Here is an 18189-nt window from a genome sequence, read left to right on the forward strand (position 1 = left end):
AAACCAAACCAAACCAAACCACACCAACACAAAGAAAACATGAAGAAAAAAAAAAAGTTTTCAAATAAAATTTCAAGTAAAACACAGAAAAAAATAAAATTAAAAAGTTAAAAAGGAAAAATTAGAAAGAAAGAAAATAAAAAGCAAAAATTAAAAGGAAAAAAATAAAAAGGAAAAAAGTAAAAAGGAAAAAAAAAAAAGGAAAAAATAAAAAGGAAAAAATAAAAAGAAAAAAATTAAAAAGGAAAAAATTAAAAAGGAAAAAATTAAAAAGGAAAAAAAATAAAAAGGAAAAAATTAAAAAGGAAAAAATTAAAAAGGAAAAAATTAAAAAGGAAAAAAATAAAAAGGAAAAAATTAAAAAGGAAAAAGTTAAAGAGAGAAAAAAAGAGGAAAAAATAAAAAGGAAAAAAATAAAAAGGAAAAAATAAAAAGGAAAAAAATAAAAAGGAAAAAATAAAATAGGAAAATTACAAAGGAAAAATTACAAAGGAAAAATTAAAATAGAAAATTTTTTAAAAGAAAAAATTTAAAAATACAAAAAGACATCACTTATTAAAAAAAAACCCTACATAAAAAATTCAAAGTAATTAAAAATAAAGAAAAAGTATAATCAACTTTACAAAGAGATTCATTATGGCAATTCAACACTTAGCAAGTTTCCCTGGAAATTTACAGACTTGTGGGCATATGGTGCTGAACAATGCCTGATTTACCAACATGAAATTGGTACATTTCCTTGGCAATGTGCCCTGAGCAGTACAAAAATTCCAATCAGCATGGAAAATATGAAAAAAAAAAATCCTTTACTAAAATGAGAGAGAGGAAAACCAGCAAATCCAAGGAACAAAGAACATCTAAATCCCAGCTTGCCTGGAAAACAAGCTCAGGAATTTCTAACAAGGAAAACTTTTGCAGCTTTGGAGGAATTTGGTGCAAGTTCATGGAATGATGATTTCAAATCTGCTTCCCCTGCTCTGATTTTAAAGGGAAGCGGCATTAAACACGTCAAGTTACTCCTGTCCAAGAAGGATCCCTATTTTGTGTGAGTAACAATCCCAAGAAACTCCAGTCTTACTTGTATTTGACATCTCAAAGTCTCAGCAGAGTTGGGAAGTTTCAATGAAACAAAAGAGCCACAATGCCTGGAACAACAAAATTCTACTTGGCCAAAATCAGGACATTTATTTACAAATCCAGGGAGGAGGAGGAGGAGGATAACACCAGGAACACACTCCAGCTGAAAGTCACCGTTTATTGGAAAAGGCAGGAAATAAAATGGACACTCTCTGGTTCTGCTCCAGCAATTCTCCGGGAGTCGGAGATAAAAGTGGGAACCTCAGACCGGGACAGGGCATTCCAGGGGCTCTGCCTCGCAGGGGCTCTCTCCTCTTTTGCCAGCTGCCTGCAAGAGGAAAAACAACGGGAGTCAAGTGTCAAACCTGGGCAGGATGTCCTCGGTTGAGGCAGATGGAACAGGCCCCCCCACAGAGTGAGTCCAGGCCGGGTGCCGGGGAGCTCCGGCAATCGGGGGCCGCCCGTGGCACCAAAGGGCTGGAAAAGCAGCCCCGGCTGCCCGGGTTTGGTGCCGGCACACGGCAAGGTCTGGCCACAGGGGCAGCACTCAGTGCTGGGACCGCAGGAGAACGGCCCAAAGCCGGGTCCAACATCCAGCAGTGCAGGCAGCACACCCCGGGAGAAACTCAGGGGGGAGAAGCCCCCCGGATGCTCCCTGCACACTCCACGTTCCCGGCCTTTGGCAGCTGTGCCAGGGCCTCCCTCAGAACACCGACCTCACCGTGCAGCTCCTGCTAAATAGGAGAACCTGGGGAAACCACGCAGAAATCCAGGCATTTCCAGTTCTTGAGAGCCAAAGCGGCAGCAAAATGCGTGCAGACTTCGTGCTGCCGCACGAAGGGAAAACAAACCCAGTGCCTCCCACAAATTCAGGTTTATTAAAATAATCCCGGTATATTTTCTCTTTCTTTGTTCTCTTAGGCAGTGGGTTTTGGGGCTTTTTAGTGGTTTTTATGGTTGTTTTGTTTTGTTTTCGGACCCTGAGTCTGAAGGTACTGGTTCTGCTCAGAACAGTTCATTTCCAAAAAGCAGTGAAACTAGGAAAGGTGCTTCCAAGAAAAACGTGGCCTAGGAGACACATGCAGCTGGGTTCCACAGTCCCAGTCCCCCTCCCAAAGGCTCAAGATATTTCTGTACTTGCAGCACAGGACTAGGAATCGGGGTGAACGCAAACTGGTTTGCTGGCTTTTCTTCTGCCAGAGATACAGAGCGGAGCTTTCCTGTTCCTCGGTTTCTTTTGTGTGGTAGCAGGGGTAATTGCAAGTGCTAAGAAAGTGATCAAAAATATCCATAAGCCTTCTTATAGTGATTAAAAATATCCATAAGCCTTACCATAAGGTAAACTCAAGACAATTGCTGCTGCCTCTATTTATCTGTCTTTTGAGTTGCTCACAAGGTGATCCTTCGCAAATGCTGGCGCTGACAAATCCAGCAGATAGATACAGCAGCCCCAGAAGTATGTGTGGGCATTTGTGAGGAGTGATGTGGGCACTTGCCCCCCAGATTCTCATCCGCACGGGAAATAGATGGTTTGACAGGAACAGATCCTGTCTCAGCTTGGCCAGTCCCAGCTGTCTCTTACTAAAGAGTCACAGAGACCAGGAATGCTCAGGCAAGAGGTAATTCCTCAGATTTGCTGGATGTAAATTTGGGAGAAACATGGTAACTCATAGCTTGTACTGCTGGAACTCCCTCAAGATCCAAACCACAGGCTCTGTTCTCCTGTGTGCTGCTACCAGTGGGGCAGAGTGGGGAAATTCATTCTGAGTTTTTGGAGAAAACTTCAAATCTCACAGTAAGTAAGTAAGTAAGTGCTAGGTAGTGTTAGGTAACAAAAAAACCACAAACAAATCCCAAACCCAAAGAAAGGGCTCAAACCTGATCTCAGCAATTCTTTCCATTCGATTCTCTCCTCGCTTCTTTCATCCTGTGAAAGCTCACCCGGCTCTAACATTCTCTGTCCACACAGTAACTCTTTCCAGCCTTGGTCAGTGTCAGAGCCACACACTCAGCTTTGGCTGGACAACCTTCAGCTTCCACAGTCCACTTCCTCAGACTGTTCGCTCCCAACTCTTCCTACCTGCAGTCACAAGATTTTAGTAGAGCAAAACATCAACCTGATTTACCATGATTCATTTATGATTACTATTTCAAGATAAAGTTACAGCAAAAGCATTAAGTCCATTTCCACAGGAGGCAGAAGAAACATGGCTAAAAGTTAAATGAAGATCTGGAGAAGTGAATCAGAACGAACTAGAAACAACTGATCCAATTTCTGAGACAGCCAGAGGAACCTAATGCTGTGCTTGATAAACAGAAAATGCTAACTACCAAGAAAACTGAAGGAAAAGTGGCTAAAAGTCTTGCAGAGCACAAGACAGCAATTACAGGAAGCAGTCCAGTACATGTTACAATGCACTGAATTGCTCTGAGTGGAATAAGCTGTTCTGCAGAAACCATTGAAGCATATTAAGACTTCTCAGAGGTGATTTCAACAAAGAATGATGTAAGGTTAAATCTCACCCTGTGCGGCACCTCTTGCAAGACAGCTGGGCTTTCAAGAGTAAGCGGCTCCTCGTGAATGCGAGCTTGCTTTTCCAGGGTTCCTGGCCTACAGCTGAGATGCCACAGGTTACATCAGGTTACAGAGCACTTCCCACTCTGAAGCCAAAAATCCAAATACAGCACTCCTTCAGAACCCTGAGAGATAGCCCTGGATTCTGGGAATACGGGATACAGTGAAAAATGGCACCAAGACACCAAGAACAGTGCAGTGCTGGCAGGCAGAAGCAGCATCCCTTTGCCAGAAAATGCCATTCTGCAGCCAAGTTAGTGCATGAGAGAATTTTACTGCCATGCAATAAAAAAAGTACTCTAGCAGTGGAATGAAGAAAAAAATCTCCAAACCCTGTCCAGAGTACCAAGGGGAATATCCACAGCAATACAGCAAAATAAATGGGAACTTCAGAAAAAAAAAGAGACATTAAAACCAGTCCAGATGAACAACCACTGTCTATTAGGACAATGCCTGCACAAAAGGACTCTGGTGCGGAGCCTTAATTGAGGATACAGTTTTTAATAACCCCTTTGAAGTGCTATAAACCAACTAAACCCAAGCACACTTTCATTTTCTGGACAGATTTTAAGACAGCTGAGTGAGAGTCTCAAGCACGTACTCAGTTGTCAGAGTTGCCTTTGCCCATCTTAGCAAGGACAGAGCAGATGTGGCCAGCACAGGGCAGAGCCACCCCAAGTCCTGCCCGAGCCCCTCTGGCCACACTCCCTGCTGATCATGCGGACCCCTAACAGGCTCCAGCCAGGCCTCTTTGGTGCTTGGTTTGTGAACTCTTCCAATCAAATGCGAAGGAACCCTCCAGTGCCCTGGACCTGGTGATATTTTCTGGGCTGGAATGCAACTTCCCACACAAAAGGCAGGCCAGGTTGGTTTGTTTTGGTTCTTTTTCTAGGATGTGCCTTACACAGGTGATGTTCCCTACAGCTGAGCACTGGGATGCCAACAGCACCAATACAGAAAACCACCGTGGGACAGAGCAGCAGAGGACGCTCCCTCCAGCCTTGCCAGAGATGTAACAGGAGCACCCTCAGTGCCATGCCTGGTGAGTGCAGTGGAGCTGGCAGGCTGACCCATAAACATTCTGCACTTACCTTTCAACAGAGTCAGTACGGACACAGAACAAATCCCTCTTGCAGTCGAGATGCCTTGAGGCGTGCATGTATCTGCTGCCAAGGGTCCTGGAGCAGCCAGAGCAGAGTAGGGTTTCTACCATGCTGCAAGCAAGGAATAACATTTATTCAGAAGAAAATAAAAGGAGGCACCTCTCCCCATCCCTTTTCTTAAAAATAAAAAAAAAATTTTAAATCATGCATTAGAACTTTTTAAACCTTTCATTCATGCTTTACACAGTATAAATGATGAGCACTCATCTTTTAGCCTGAATTTGCATCAGCTCCTCAGGCTGGCTAACCTCAGCAAGACCAAGACCATCAGAATCGCTGAATTGTGGAAGGGGCCTTCAAGCTCACCCCATTCCACCCCCGGCCCTGGGCAGGGACAGCTTCCACTATCCCAGGGTGTTCCAAGCCCCGTCCAACCTGGCCTTGGGCACTTCCAGGGACACAGGGGCAGCCACAGCTTCTCTGGGGAACCTGTACCACGGCCTCACCACCCTCGCAGGGAAAAATTTCTTCCCGACATTTAATCTAAAGCTGCCTCCCTTGTCCATCACTACATGTCCTTGTGAGAAATCCCTCTCCCTTAGGCCATACGCGGCTTGTACAGCCCACCCCAGATAAGTGCTCCAGGGGCTCTCGGGCCACACGAGCGCTCCGGGCCCTTTGCCGGGCTTGTCCCGAGCGCCGGGAACCCCCGACTCCCCCGGGACTGTGTCCAGCCAGGCCCGGCCCTCACCATCCGCACTCTCCGGGGAGCTCGGAGCCCTTCCGCCCCGGGTCCGCGGCGACGCTGGCGGCCGCAGCTGCGGCGGGAGGCAGGGCAGGAGGCACGGCGGCAGCGACCGCGGCGGCACGGGGGTGGCAGCGCTGGTACTCACTGCGCAGCAGGATGGGACCGCTGTCCTCGACACTGAACCCCAGGTGCGGGTGTCGCCCACGGGGCGCCCGCAGCCGGCGCACATGAACACCATGGGCGTGGGGGCCGCGTCCGCCCGCCGCTCCTGCTGCTGCCGGGCCCGGCCGGCGCCCGGCTGCAGCAGCGACAGCGAGCGCTCCAGCTCCGGGCACAGCGCCATCGCGTCCCGGCCGCCCGCCCGCCGACCGGCCGGCAGAGAGCCCGACAGCGCCTTGGAATCGCCCGCCGAGAAGGCGGCAGTGACGGCGCACACCGCCCCGGGACCGCCCCGGGACCGCCCCGGAACTGCTCCCGTTTTTTCTTCCTCTTTTTTTTTTTTTTTTTTTTTTTTTTTTTCCCTCTTCCTTCTGTCAAACAAAGAGGAAAGATGTCTCGAATACACCTGCAGCAGAGCCTTGGTTCGGCCGCGGCTATAGGGTCCAAACCGGGCGAACTCGGCGAGGTTCGGCGGGGCTTGTTCGGTTCGACTCCGTTCCAGTCGGCTAAACGCGGTTGGGTTCGGCTGTTATCGGTTGCACTCGGCCATTTTCGGCCGTTCAGCTTAACTCGGCCGATCTCGGCAATGCTCGGCTCTTTTCGGCTGTTCGGAAATCCTCGGGTGTTTTCGGCTCTTCGGCTACACTCGGATCTAACCGGCACAGCTCGGCTATTACTGGATGCAGTGCCTTAGATTCCGCTCTTCGGGACAGCTCGACACGGTCGAACCGCACTCGGTGCCGCTCCCCGCGCTCCCGCAGCTCTGCTCGGCTCCCTGAGGGCGGCGCGGGCCGGGCCGAGGCGCCGCACGGGCAAGCGGGGCCGGCTCCCTTTAAACACGCAGCGCTCGGTGTTTTCCTGCTGCCGAGTCCCGCGGGCGGCCCGGCCATCGCACGGACACGGCCGGGAGCGCGGAATCGAACAGGAGCTCCCGGGCAGTGACTGCACTCGGGCACTAAGAACCAGCTTCCAGCCCGGGGCCCCTTGGGGCCGGGCACGGGGCAGAGCTGCAGTACCGCGCTGTGTCCACAGGGCGGCAGCACCGCGGCCCGGCCCGGGGCTCCCCGCCCGTCGGGGACACGCAGAAAGGGACCCCCCAAAGAGAACGTGCACAGAAATCCCCTAAAGAAACGCCCCGAAAGACACCCGGCCACCGCTTCAAAGACAACCCCTGCCACCAAGCCAATTCAAACCAAAAAAACCCCCTCTGTTTTAAGCTCTATTCCATGATTTCTTTACATTTATTATTTTAATATTGATAATTACCATGTCTTTTTTCTAGTCATATCTATGGATATAATATATAGACTACTGTATATAATATAAGTAATGAGAAATATTATAGATTGCATTTACTTACGATATTATTTTTCATATTTATATTTGTTTTATTATATATATTCATATTTTTGTACTTAGTTTTTAAAATTCGTGTTTATTGCTGTATGTTTTAAACTCTATTAATTCAGTAACCTAAACACGACAGCACCCCAATTAAGCAGAATTACATTAGCCTGGTTTTCTAAGGGAGAAAGTGGTTTTAAATTAAAATAATATTGGTATAATTTCTCTTTCTCTGTTCTTTTGTGGGGTCGGTGGATTTTTTTTTTTTTTTTTTTTTTTTTTTTTGTTGTTGTTTGTTTTGTTTTGGATTTCTTTGTTACTAAACAATGAGAGTTACAAGATCAAGTCTACTTTGTTTTCTCGCTACCTGTGAAATACACCTCGACTTCAAGGTAATGTTCCTGATCCTGTAAATGGCTACAATGAGAATTGTTCGGGGGAAAAAGGAAAAAGAAAAAAGAAGGCCCCTTGGTCTTTAGAGCTTTCTCTGTTCAGGATTTCTAATTTAGCAGAAAATACAGAGATTTCTCTAGCTGCACTCTCAATTCTATCCGGACGTGGAGTGGACATGGATTTCATTTGTCACCTCCTCTGTTCCCACCAGCCAAACTTCTACATACTTGGGCTATAAAAAAGTAGATAAAAGAGTAGAGAGAGAGGAAAAAACCAAACCAAACCAAACCAAACCAAACCAAACCAAACCAAACCAAACCAAACCAAACCAAAACACACCAACACAAAGAAAACATGAAGAAAAAAAAAAAAGTTTTCAAATAAAATTTCAAGTAAAACACAGAAAAAAATAAAATTAAAAAGTTAAAAAGGAAAAATTAGAAAGAAAGAAAATAAAAAGCAAAAATTAAAAGGAAAAAAATAAAAAGGAAAAAAGTAAAAAGGAAAAAAATAAAAAGGAAAAAATAAAAAGGAAAAAATAAAAAGAAAAAAATTAAAAAGGAAAAAATTAAAAAGGAAAAAATTAAAAAGGAAAAAAAATAAAAAGGAAAAAATTAAAAAGGAAAAAATTAAAAAGGAAAAAAATAAAAAGGAAAAAATTAAAAAGGAAAAAGTTAAAGAGAGAAAAAAAGAGGAAAAAATAAAAAGGAAAAAAATAAAAAGGAAAAAATAAAAAGGAAAAAAATAAAAAGGAAAAAATAAAATAGGAAAATTACAAAGGAAAAATTACAAAGGAAAAATTACAAAGGAAAAATTAAAATAGAAAATTTTTTAAAAGAAAAAATTTAAAAATACAAAAAGACATCACTTATTAAAAAAAAAACCCTACATAAAAAATTCAAAGTAATTAAAAATAAAGAAAAAAGTATAATCAACTTTACAAAGAGATTCATTATGGCAATTCAACACTTAGCAAGTTTCCCTGGAAATTTACAGACTTGTGGGCATATGGTGCTGAACAATGCCTGATTTACCAACATGAAATTGGTACATTTCCTTGGCAATGTGCCCTGAGCAGTACAAAAATTCCAATCAGCATGGAAAATATGAAAAAAAAAAAATTCTTTACTAAAATGAGAGAGAGGAAAACCAGCAAATCCAAGGAACAAAGAACATCTAAATCCCAGCTTGCCTGGAAAACAAGCTCAGGAATTTCTAACAAGGAAAACTTTTGCAGCTTTGGAGGAATTTGGTGCAAGTTCATGGAATGATGATTTCAAATCTGCTTCCCCTGCTCTGATTTTAAAGGGAAGCGGCATTAAACACGTCAAGTTACTCCTGTCCAAGAAGGATCCCTATTTTGTGTGAGTAACAATCCCAAGAAACTCCAGTCTTACTTGTATTTGACATCTCAAAGTCTCAGCAGAGTTGGGAAGTTTCAATGAAACAAAAGAGCCACAATGCCTGGAACAACAAAATTCTACTTGGCCAAAATCAGGACATTTATTTACAAATCCAGGGAGGAGGAGGAGGAGGATAACACCAGGAACACACTCCAGCTGAAAGTCACCGTTTATTGGAAAAGGCAGGAAATAAAATGGACACTCTCTGGTTCTGCTCCAGCAATTCTCCGGGAGTCGGAGATAAAAGTGGGAACCTCAGACCGGGACAGGGCATTCCAGGGGCTCTGCCTCGCAGGGGCTCTCTCCTCTTTTGCCAGCTGCCTGCAAGAGGAAAAACAACGGGAGTCAAGTGTCAAACCTGGGCAGGATGTCCTCGGTTGAGGCAGATGGAACAGGCCCCCCCACAGAGTGAGTCCAGGCCGGGTGCCGGGGAGCTCCGGCAATCGGGGGCCGCCCGTGGCACCAAAGGGCTGGAAAAGCAGCCCCGGCTGCCCGGGTTTGGTGCCGGCACACGGCAAGGTCTGGCCACAGGGGCAGCACTCAGTGCTGGGACCGCAGGAGAACGGCCCAAAGCCGGGTCCAACATCCAGCAGTGCAGGCAGCACACCCCGGGAGAAACTCAGGGGGGAGAAGCCCCCCGGATGCTCCCTGCACACTCCACGTTCCCGGCCTTTGGCAGCTGTGCCAGGGCCTCCCTCAGAACACCGACCTCACCGTGCAGCTCCTGCTAAATAGGAGAACCTGGGGAAACCACGCAGAAATCCAGGCATTTCCAGTTCTTGAGAGCCAAAGCGGCAGCAAAATGCGTGCAGACTTCGTGCTGCCGCACGAAGGGAAAACAAACCCAGTGCCTCCCACAAATTCAGGTTTATTAAAATAATCCCGGTATATTTTCTCTTTCTTTGTTCTCTTAGGCAGTGGGTTTGGGGGCTTTTTAGTGGTTTTTCTGGTTGTTTTGTTTTGTTTTCAGACCCTGAGTCTGAAGGTACTGGTTCTGCTCAGAACAGTTCATTTCCAAAAAGCAGTGAAACTAGGAAAGGTGCTTCCAAGAAAAACGTGGCCTAGGAGACACATGCAGCTGGGTTCCACAGTCCCAGTCCCCCTCCCAAAGGCTCAAGATATTTCTGTACTTGCAGCACAGGACTAGGAATCGGGGTGAACGCAAACTGGTTTGCTGGCTTTTCTTCTGCCAGAGATACAGAGCGGAGCTTTCCTGTTCCTCGGTTTCTTTTGTGTGGTAGCAGGGGTAATTGCAAGTGCTAAGAAAGTGATCAAAAATATCCATAAGCCTTCTTATAGTGATTAAAAATATCCATAAGCCTTACCATAAGGTAAACTCAAGACAATTGCTGCTGCCTCTATTTATCTGTCTTTTGAGTTGCTCACAAGGTGATCCTTCGCAAATGCTGGCGCTGACAAATCCAGCAGATAGATACAGCAGCCCCAGAAGTATGTGTGGGCATTTGTGAGGAGTGATGTGGGCACTTGCCCCCCAGATTCTCATCCGCATGGGAAATAGATGGTTTGACAGGAACAGATCCTGTCTCAGCTTGGCCAGTCCCAGCTGTCTCTTACTAAAGAGTCACAGAGACCAGGAATGCTCAGGCAAGAGGTAATTCCTCAGATTTGCTGGATGTAAATTTGGGAGAAACATGGTAACTCATAGCTTGTACTGCTGGAACTCCCTCAAGATCCAAACCACAGGCTCTGTTCTCCTGTGTGCTGCTACCAGTGGGGCAGAGTGGGGAAATTCATTCTGAGTTTTTGGAGAAAACTTCAAATCTCACAGTAAGTAAGTAAGTAAGTGCTAGGTAGTGTTAGGTAACAAAAAAACCCACAAACAAATCCCAAACCCAAAGAAAGGGCTCAAACCTGATCTCAGCAATTCTTTCCATTCGATTCTCTCCTCGCTTCTTTCATCCTGTGAAAGCTCACCCGGCTCTAACATTCTCTGTCCACACAGTAACTCTTTCCAGCCTTGGTCAGTGTCAGAGCCACACACTCAGCTTTGGCTGGACAACCTTCAGCTTCCACAGTCCACTTCCTCAGACTGTTCGCTCCCAACTCTTCCTACCTGCAGTCACAAGATTTTAGTAGAGCAAAACATCAACCCGATTTACCATGATTCATTTATGATTACTATTTCAAGATAAAGTTACAGCAAAAGCATTAAGTCCATTTCCACAGGAGGCAGAAGAAACATGGCTAAAAGTTAAATGAAGATCTGGAGAAGTGAATCAGAACGAACTAGAAACAACTGATCCAATTTCTGAGACAGCCAGAGGAACCTAATGCTGTGCTTGATAAACAGAAAATGCTAACTACCAAGAAAACTGAAGGAAAAGTGGCTAAAAGTCTTGCAGAGCACAAGACAGCAATTACAAGAAGCAGTCCAGTACATGTTACAATGCACTGAATTGCTCTGAGTGGAATAAGCTGTTCTGCAGAAACCATTGAAGCATATTAAGACTTCTCAGAGGTGATTTCAACAAAGAATGATGTAAGGTTAAAACTCACCCTGTGCGGCACCTCTTGCAAGACAGCTGGGCTTTCAAGAGTAAGCGGCTCCTCGTGAATGCGAGCTTGCTTTTCCAGGGTTCCTGGCCTACAGCTGAGATGCCACAGGTTACATCAGGTTACAGAGCACTTCCCACTCTGAAGCCAAAAATCCAAACACAGCACTCCTTTAGAACCCTGAGAGACAGCCGTGGATTCTGGGGATACGGGATACAGTGGAAAATGGCACCAAGACACCAAGAACAGTGCAGTGCTGGCAGGCAGAAGCAGCATCCCTTTGCCAGAAAATGCCATTCTGCAGCCAAGTTAGTGCATGAGAGAATTTTACTGCCATGCAATAAAAAAAGTACTCTAGCAGTGGAATGAAGAAAAAAATCTCCAAACCCTGTCCAGAGTACCAAGGGGAATATCCACAGCAATACAGCAAAATAAATGGGAACTTCAGAAAAAAAAAGAGACATTAAAACCAGTCCAGATGAACAACCACTGTCTATTAGGACAATGCCTGCACAAAAGGACTCTGGTGCGGAGCCTTAATTGAGGATACAGTTTTTAATAACCCCTTTGAAGTGCTATAAACCAACTAAACCCAAGCACACTTTCATTTTCTAGACAGATTTTAAGACAGCTGAGTGAGAGTCTCAAGCACGTACTCAGTTGTCAGAGTTGCCTTTGCCCATCTTAGCAAGGACAGAGCAGATGTGGCCAGCACAGGGCAGAGCCACCCCAAGTCCTGCCCGAGCCCCTCTGGCCACACTCCCTGCTGATCATGCGGACCCCTAACAGGCTCCAGCCAGGCCTCTTTGGTGCTTGGTTTGTGAACTCTTCCAATCAAATGCGAAGGAACCCTCTAGTGCCCTGGACCTGGTGATATTTTCTGGGCTGGAATGCAACTTCCCACACAAAAGGCAGGCCAGGTTGGTTTGTTTTGGTTCTTTTTCTAGGATGTGCCTTACACAGGTGATGTTCCCTACAGCTGAGCACTGGGATGCCAACAGCACCAATACAGAAAACCACCGTGGGACAGAGCAGCAGAAGACGCTCCCTCCAGCCTTGCCAGAGATGTAACAGGAGCACCCTCAGTGCCATGCCTGGTGAGTGCAGTGGAGCTGGCAGGCTGACCCATAAACATTCTGCACTTACCTTTCAACAGAGTCAGTACGGACACAGAACAAATCCCTCTTGCAGTCGAGATGCCTTGAGGCGTGCATGGATCTGCTGCCAAGGGTCCTGGAGCAGCCAGAGCAGAGTAGGGTTTCTACCATGCTGCAAGCAAGGAATAACATTTATTCAGAAGAAAATAAAAGGAGGCACCTCTCCCCATCCCTTTTCTTAAAAATAAAAAAAAATTTTAAATCATGCATTAGAACTTTTTTAACCTTTCATTCATGCTTTACACAGTATAAATGATGAGCACTCATCTTTTAGCCTGAATTTGCATCAGCTCCTCAGGCTGGCTAACCTCAGCAAGACCAAGACCATCAGAATCGCTGAATTGTGGAAGGGGCCTTCAAGCTCACCCCATTCCACCCCCGGCCCTGGGCAGGGACAGCTTCCACTATCCCAGGGTGTTCCAAGCCCCGTCCAACCTGGCCTTGGGCACTTCCAGGGACACAGGGGCAGCCACAGCTTCTCTGGGGAACCTGTGCCACGGCCTCACCACCCTCGCAGGGAAAAATTTCTTCCCGACATTTAATCTAAAGCTGCCTCCCTTGTCCATCACTACATGTCCTTGTGAGAAATCCCTCTCCCTTAGGCCATACGCGGCTTGTACAGCCCACCCCAGATAAGTGCTCCAGGGGCTCTCGGGCCACACGAGCGCTCCGGGCCCTTTGCCGGTCCCCAGCGCCGGGAACCCCGACACCCCGGGACTGTGTCCAGCCAGGCCCGGCCCTCACCATCCGCACTCTCCGGGGAGCTCGGAGCCCTTCCGCCCCGGGTCCGCGGCGACGCTGGCGGCCGCAGCTGCGGCGGGAGGCAGGGCAGGAGGCACGGCGGCAGCGACCGCGGCGGCACGGGGGTGGCAGCGCTGGTACTCACTGCGCAGCAGGATGGGACCGCTGTCCTCGACACTGAACCCCAGGTGCGGGTGTCGCCCACGGGGCGCCCGCAGCCGGCGCACATGAACACCATGGGCGTGGGGGCCGCGTCCGCCCGCCGCTCCTGCTGCTGCTGGGCCCGGCCGGCGCCCGGCTGCAGCAGCGACAGCGAGCGCTCCAGCTCCGGGCACAGCGCCATCGCGTCCCGGCCGCCCGCCCGCCGACCGGCCGGCAGAGAGCCCGACAGCGCCTTGGAATCGCCCGCCGAGAAGGCGGCAGTGACGGCGCACACCGCCCCGGGACCGCCCCGGGACCGCCCCGGAACTGCTCCCGTTTTTTCTTCCTCTTTTTTTTTTTTTTTTTTTTTTTTTTTTCCCTCTTCCTTCTGTCAAACAAAGAGGAAAGATGTCTCGAATACACCTGCAGCAGAGCCTTGGTTCGGCCGCGGCTATAGGGTCCAAACCGGGCGAACTCGGCGAGGTTCGGCGGGGCTTGTTCGGTTCGACTCCGTTCCAGTCGGCTAAACGCGGTTGGGTTCGGCTGTTATCGGTTGCACTCGGCCATTTTCGGCCCTTCAGCTTAACTCGGCCGATCTCGGCAATGCTCGGCTCTTTTCGGCTGTTCGGAAATCCTCGGGTGTTTTCGGCTCTTCGGCTACACTCGGATCTAACCGGCACAGCTCGGCTATTACTGGATGCAGTGCCTTAGATTCCGCTCTTCGGGACAGCTCGACACGGTCGAACCGCACTCGGTGCCGCTCCCCGCGCTCCCGCAGCTCCGCTCGGCTCCCTGAGGGCGGCGCGGGCCGGGCCGAGGCGTCGCACGGGCAAGCGGGGCCGGCTCCCTTTAAACACGCAGCGCTCGGTGTTTTCCTGCTGCCGAGTCCCGCGGGCGGCCCGGCCATCGCACGGACACGGCCGGGAGCGCGGAATCGAACAGGAGCTCCCGGGCAGTGACTGCACTCGGGCACTAAGAACCAGCTTCCAGCCCGGGGCCCCTTGGGGCCGGGCACGGGGCAGAGCTGCAGTACCGCGCTGTGTCCACAGGGCGGCAGCACCGCGGCCCGGCCCGGGGCTCCCCGCCCGTCGGGGACACGCAGAAAGGGACCCCCCAAAGAGAACGTGCACAGAAATCCCCTAAGAGAAACGCCCCGAAAGACACCCGGCCACCGCTTCAAAGACAACCCCTGCCACCAAGCCAATTCAAACCAAAAAAACCCCCTCTGTTTTAAGCTCTATTCCATGATTTCTTTACATTCATTAGTTTTATATTGATCATTACCCTGTCTTTTTTCTAGTCATATCTATGGATATAATATATAGACTACTGTATATAATATAAGTAATGAGAAATATTATAGATTGTATTTATGTCTATTCATGATATCATTTTTCATATTTATATTTCTGCTGTTATTATATCTATTCATATTTTTATATTTCTGTACTTATTTTTCAAAATTCGTGTCTATTTCTGTATGTTTAAAACTCTGCTAATTCATTAACCTAACACGTCAGCACCACAATTAAGCAGAATTACATTAGCCTGGTTTTCTAAGGGGGAAAGTGGTTTGAAATTAAAATAATATTGGTCTATTTTCTCTTTCTCTGTTATTTAGGGTGGGTTTTTTAATAATATTATTTGTTTTGTTTTGGATTTCTTTGTTACTAAACAATGAGAGCTACAAAATCAAAAGTCTACTTTGTTTTCTTGCTACCTGTGAAATACACCTCGACTTCAAGTTACTGCTGCTGATCCTGTAAATGTCTACAATGAGAATTGTTAGGGGGTAAAAAAGGAAAAAAAAAAAAAAAAAAAAAGAAGGCATTTTGGTCTTCAGAGCTTTCTCTGTTCAGGATTTCTAATTTAGCAGAAAATACAGAGGTTTCTCTAGCTGCACTCTCAATTCTATCCAGACTTGCAGTGGACATGGATTTCATTTGTCACCTCCTCTGCTCTCACCAGCCAAACTTCCACATACTTGGGCTATAAATAAGTAATGAAAAAAAAAGGGGCACAAAGAAAACATGAAAAAAAAAATTTTGAAATAAAATTTCAAGTAAGACACAAAAAGAAAAATAAAAGGAAAAGTGAAGAAAAAGGAAACGTGAAGAAAAAGGAAATGTGAAGAAAAAGGTAAAATTTACAAAGGAAAAATTTACAAAGGAAAAATTAAAATAAAAAAAATAGAAAGAAAAAATAGACCACATCCCTTATAACATCTACATACAAAATAAAAGTACACAGTAAATTATTAAAAACCACCTTAAAGCCACTAAACAGAAAAAAATTTTAAAAATTAAAAACTGCATCTAACAAAACACCCAAAGCTCCACCAGGCAAGCTGGCCTTACCAATCTGAACCCTTACATACAATAAACAAAAACAAAATCCCAATAATACCTTTCAGAAGTCTATTTTAAAAAGCTACTTAACTTAATTCTACCTCAAATACAAACAAATCCATCTTCTCTCCAAACCCAAATGACACAAAATAAATACCAAAAAATAAAACAAAACACTACATAGCACCAAAGAATGTAATATTATATGAAAACCACATATATATCTTCATTTAGGAAATAGCATAGCCATTTATATTCTCTACATTTAACTGTACCTATATATAAGTGCATATTTTTGTTTATAATATATGATTTTGAGCATTAAGCTGATGCTACAAAAGAAAATACAAAATGCCCTAAAATGATATTAGAATACGGTATCCTCTATCATCCTCCCCCGAGTTCTCTCTCGACTATATTGTCTAACACAAAGAAACCATTTTTTTACTTTTTTAAACGAGCATCCCATTTGTTTGCCAGAACCGCTGCTCCTCCTGAAACGATCGCGCTCCTCCCCCGGCGGGCAGGGGCGGCCCCGCGCTGGGCGGGGAGCGCCGGGCCGGGCAGAGAGCTCCGAGCCGCGGCTCCCGCCCGCCGGCCCGGCACGGCCCGGCTCGGCTCGCTTGGCTCCGCACGGCTCGCCTGGCTCAGCACGGCCCGATTTAAACCCTTCAAATGCTGCCAAAGCTGAGCTTTCCTTCAATTTAAGCCCTGAAACTGAGGCAACAGCAAGTACTCACCTCACCCTAAACCAATACAATGGCAAATAAATGTATTCTCCTCTTCAATTTAATCCCCGACAAGAACAGAAAAGGAGCTTGTTTCCTCAAATTAAATCTCTCCAATGATGGGAAAAGGGAGATTTTTACCTCAATTCAAACCCTTTAAAAAGAACAACAACAGGGCTTTGCACCCACTTTAGACCTTAGCATGATAAAAAAAGCGGGGGGGGGGGTTTCTCTGGGTTGTTGTTTCCCTGAGATTCTCCTTGGGGTTGCTGGCCTCCAAGGTACTAAGGGTTCCCCCAAGGTTGCTGTCCCCTGGGAGTTTCCCCTGGGTTGCTGTTCCCAGAGGTAATAAGGTTTTCAGTCTTCTCTTCGCCCTGGGTGTTTCACACCGAAGCCAGAGACGACAAGTTGAGTCCAGCAGTTTGTGTTATCAAGCTGTTTATTCTTAATTATCTATCAGTTCTTGTCCAGCTTTGCAAGGCGTCCCCAGCAAAGCAAGACACGCGGCTGGACCACCCCAGGTCAGAGAGCCCTGCACCTTAAGTACAGTATCTTCAACCCAACCACTGTCCGAGACGTATTTTTTATTTACAAAATTTTACCAATACCTACTACCTTTACTAACATGTCAGTTCTACTCTAAGCCAATCTCTAAAACCCAACTCAGCACAAGATGGGGGACGAGAATAAGAACAAGGAGGACAAGGGACCACTCCCCAATTCCTCCATCTTGCCTCTTCAGCCCCATATACTAAGAATCCTAATTTCTATATTTATATTCTATAATAAACCATCCACTACTTATTTTAAATTCTTAGCATTTGTGATTCTTCCTGCATGTGAGTGTTCACTCCCATGGACAGCTATCAGAGTCAGTGTCCTCCTGGGATCTGTGTGGGTCTAACTGACCCCCCTGTACAGATCCCAGACCCCCCTGTACAGTCTCCAAACCCTCCTGTACAGCCTTCAAATCCTCCAGGGTGGCCAGAGGAATATCCTGGACTCCAACAGGGGTTAACCCTCAGTTCAAACCCCAAATACAACAATATTTTCCCCCTTCCATTTAAAATAGAACACAGGGATTCCCTGTCAACTGATACCCTTAACACCCTAGAAAAGCCAAGTTTTCCTTCAACCAATACCCTTAAGATCCCAGGTGAGTGGAGATGCCCCCCACTTTAAACACACGATACCAGAAGAGGAGTTTCTTCCCTCTATTTAAACTCCTTTGGTTCTCATAACCCCCATCTTTTTCTGGGGGCACCGGGGAGGGATTTCCAACACGAAACTTAAAAGGAGAAGATCCCCCTCTCAATCGCAAACCCACACTGGCTCAGCTGCTGCTGCCCTGTCTAGCACAAAGGTTTGGCCCCCATCATCTCCTTCAAGCAATGCCCCACACCCAAGTGCATCCAGCTGCTCCCCCAGACCCAAGGAGAGGCTCTCACTGTTGCTCCATGAGACAGCCCCGGGAGCCCACCATAAGCCTCTCTCTTCCAGCAGCTCCATGCCAAAGTGAGTTGAGACAACCCCCTCTTAAAGCAGCCCCGGCAGGAGCCGCCCCCTCCTCACCGTCACTGCTAATACCTGTGGCTGCAGTCTCTTCTGGGGCTGCAACGCACTTTGGGGGCAGGCAGAGAGCAGAGGCAAAGGTTGCCAGAGAGCCCTCTCTATTCCCTTCACAGCCTAAGCATCTGTTCTTATGGTTTCAGGCACTTGATTGGTTCATTCCTAGATAAAAATGTTATGGCAATATTT

The 18189-nt window shown here is 46.8% G+C and overlaps 1 long non-coding RNA gene across 1 annotated transcript; it reads right to left on the bottom strand.

The window, feature by feature from the left end:
* Nucleotides 1-151: 151 nt before the first annotated feature.
* Nucleotides 152-3751, bottom strand: LOC134549294 (uncharacterized). The gene is made up of 3 exons (XR_010080051.1): nt 3601-3751; nt 2956-3157; nt 152-1405 (listed from the first exon to the last, which is right to left on the bottom strand). It is a non-coding gene; the product is annotated as an uncharacterized LOC134549294 (long non-coding RNA).
* Between the last annotated feature and the right edge of the window lie 14438 nt (nt 3752-18189).

Source organism: Prinia subflava, chromosome 4 (genome assembly GCF_021018805.1).
Source record: "Prinia subflava isolate CZ2003 ecotype Zambia chromosome 4, Cam_Psub_1.2, whole genome shotgun sequence".
NCBI lineage: Eukaryota > Metazoa > Chordata > Aves > Passeriformes > Cisticolidae > Prinia > Prinia subflava.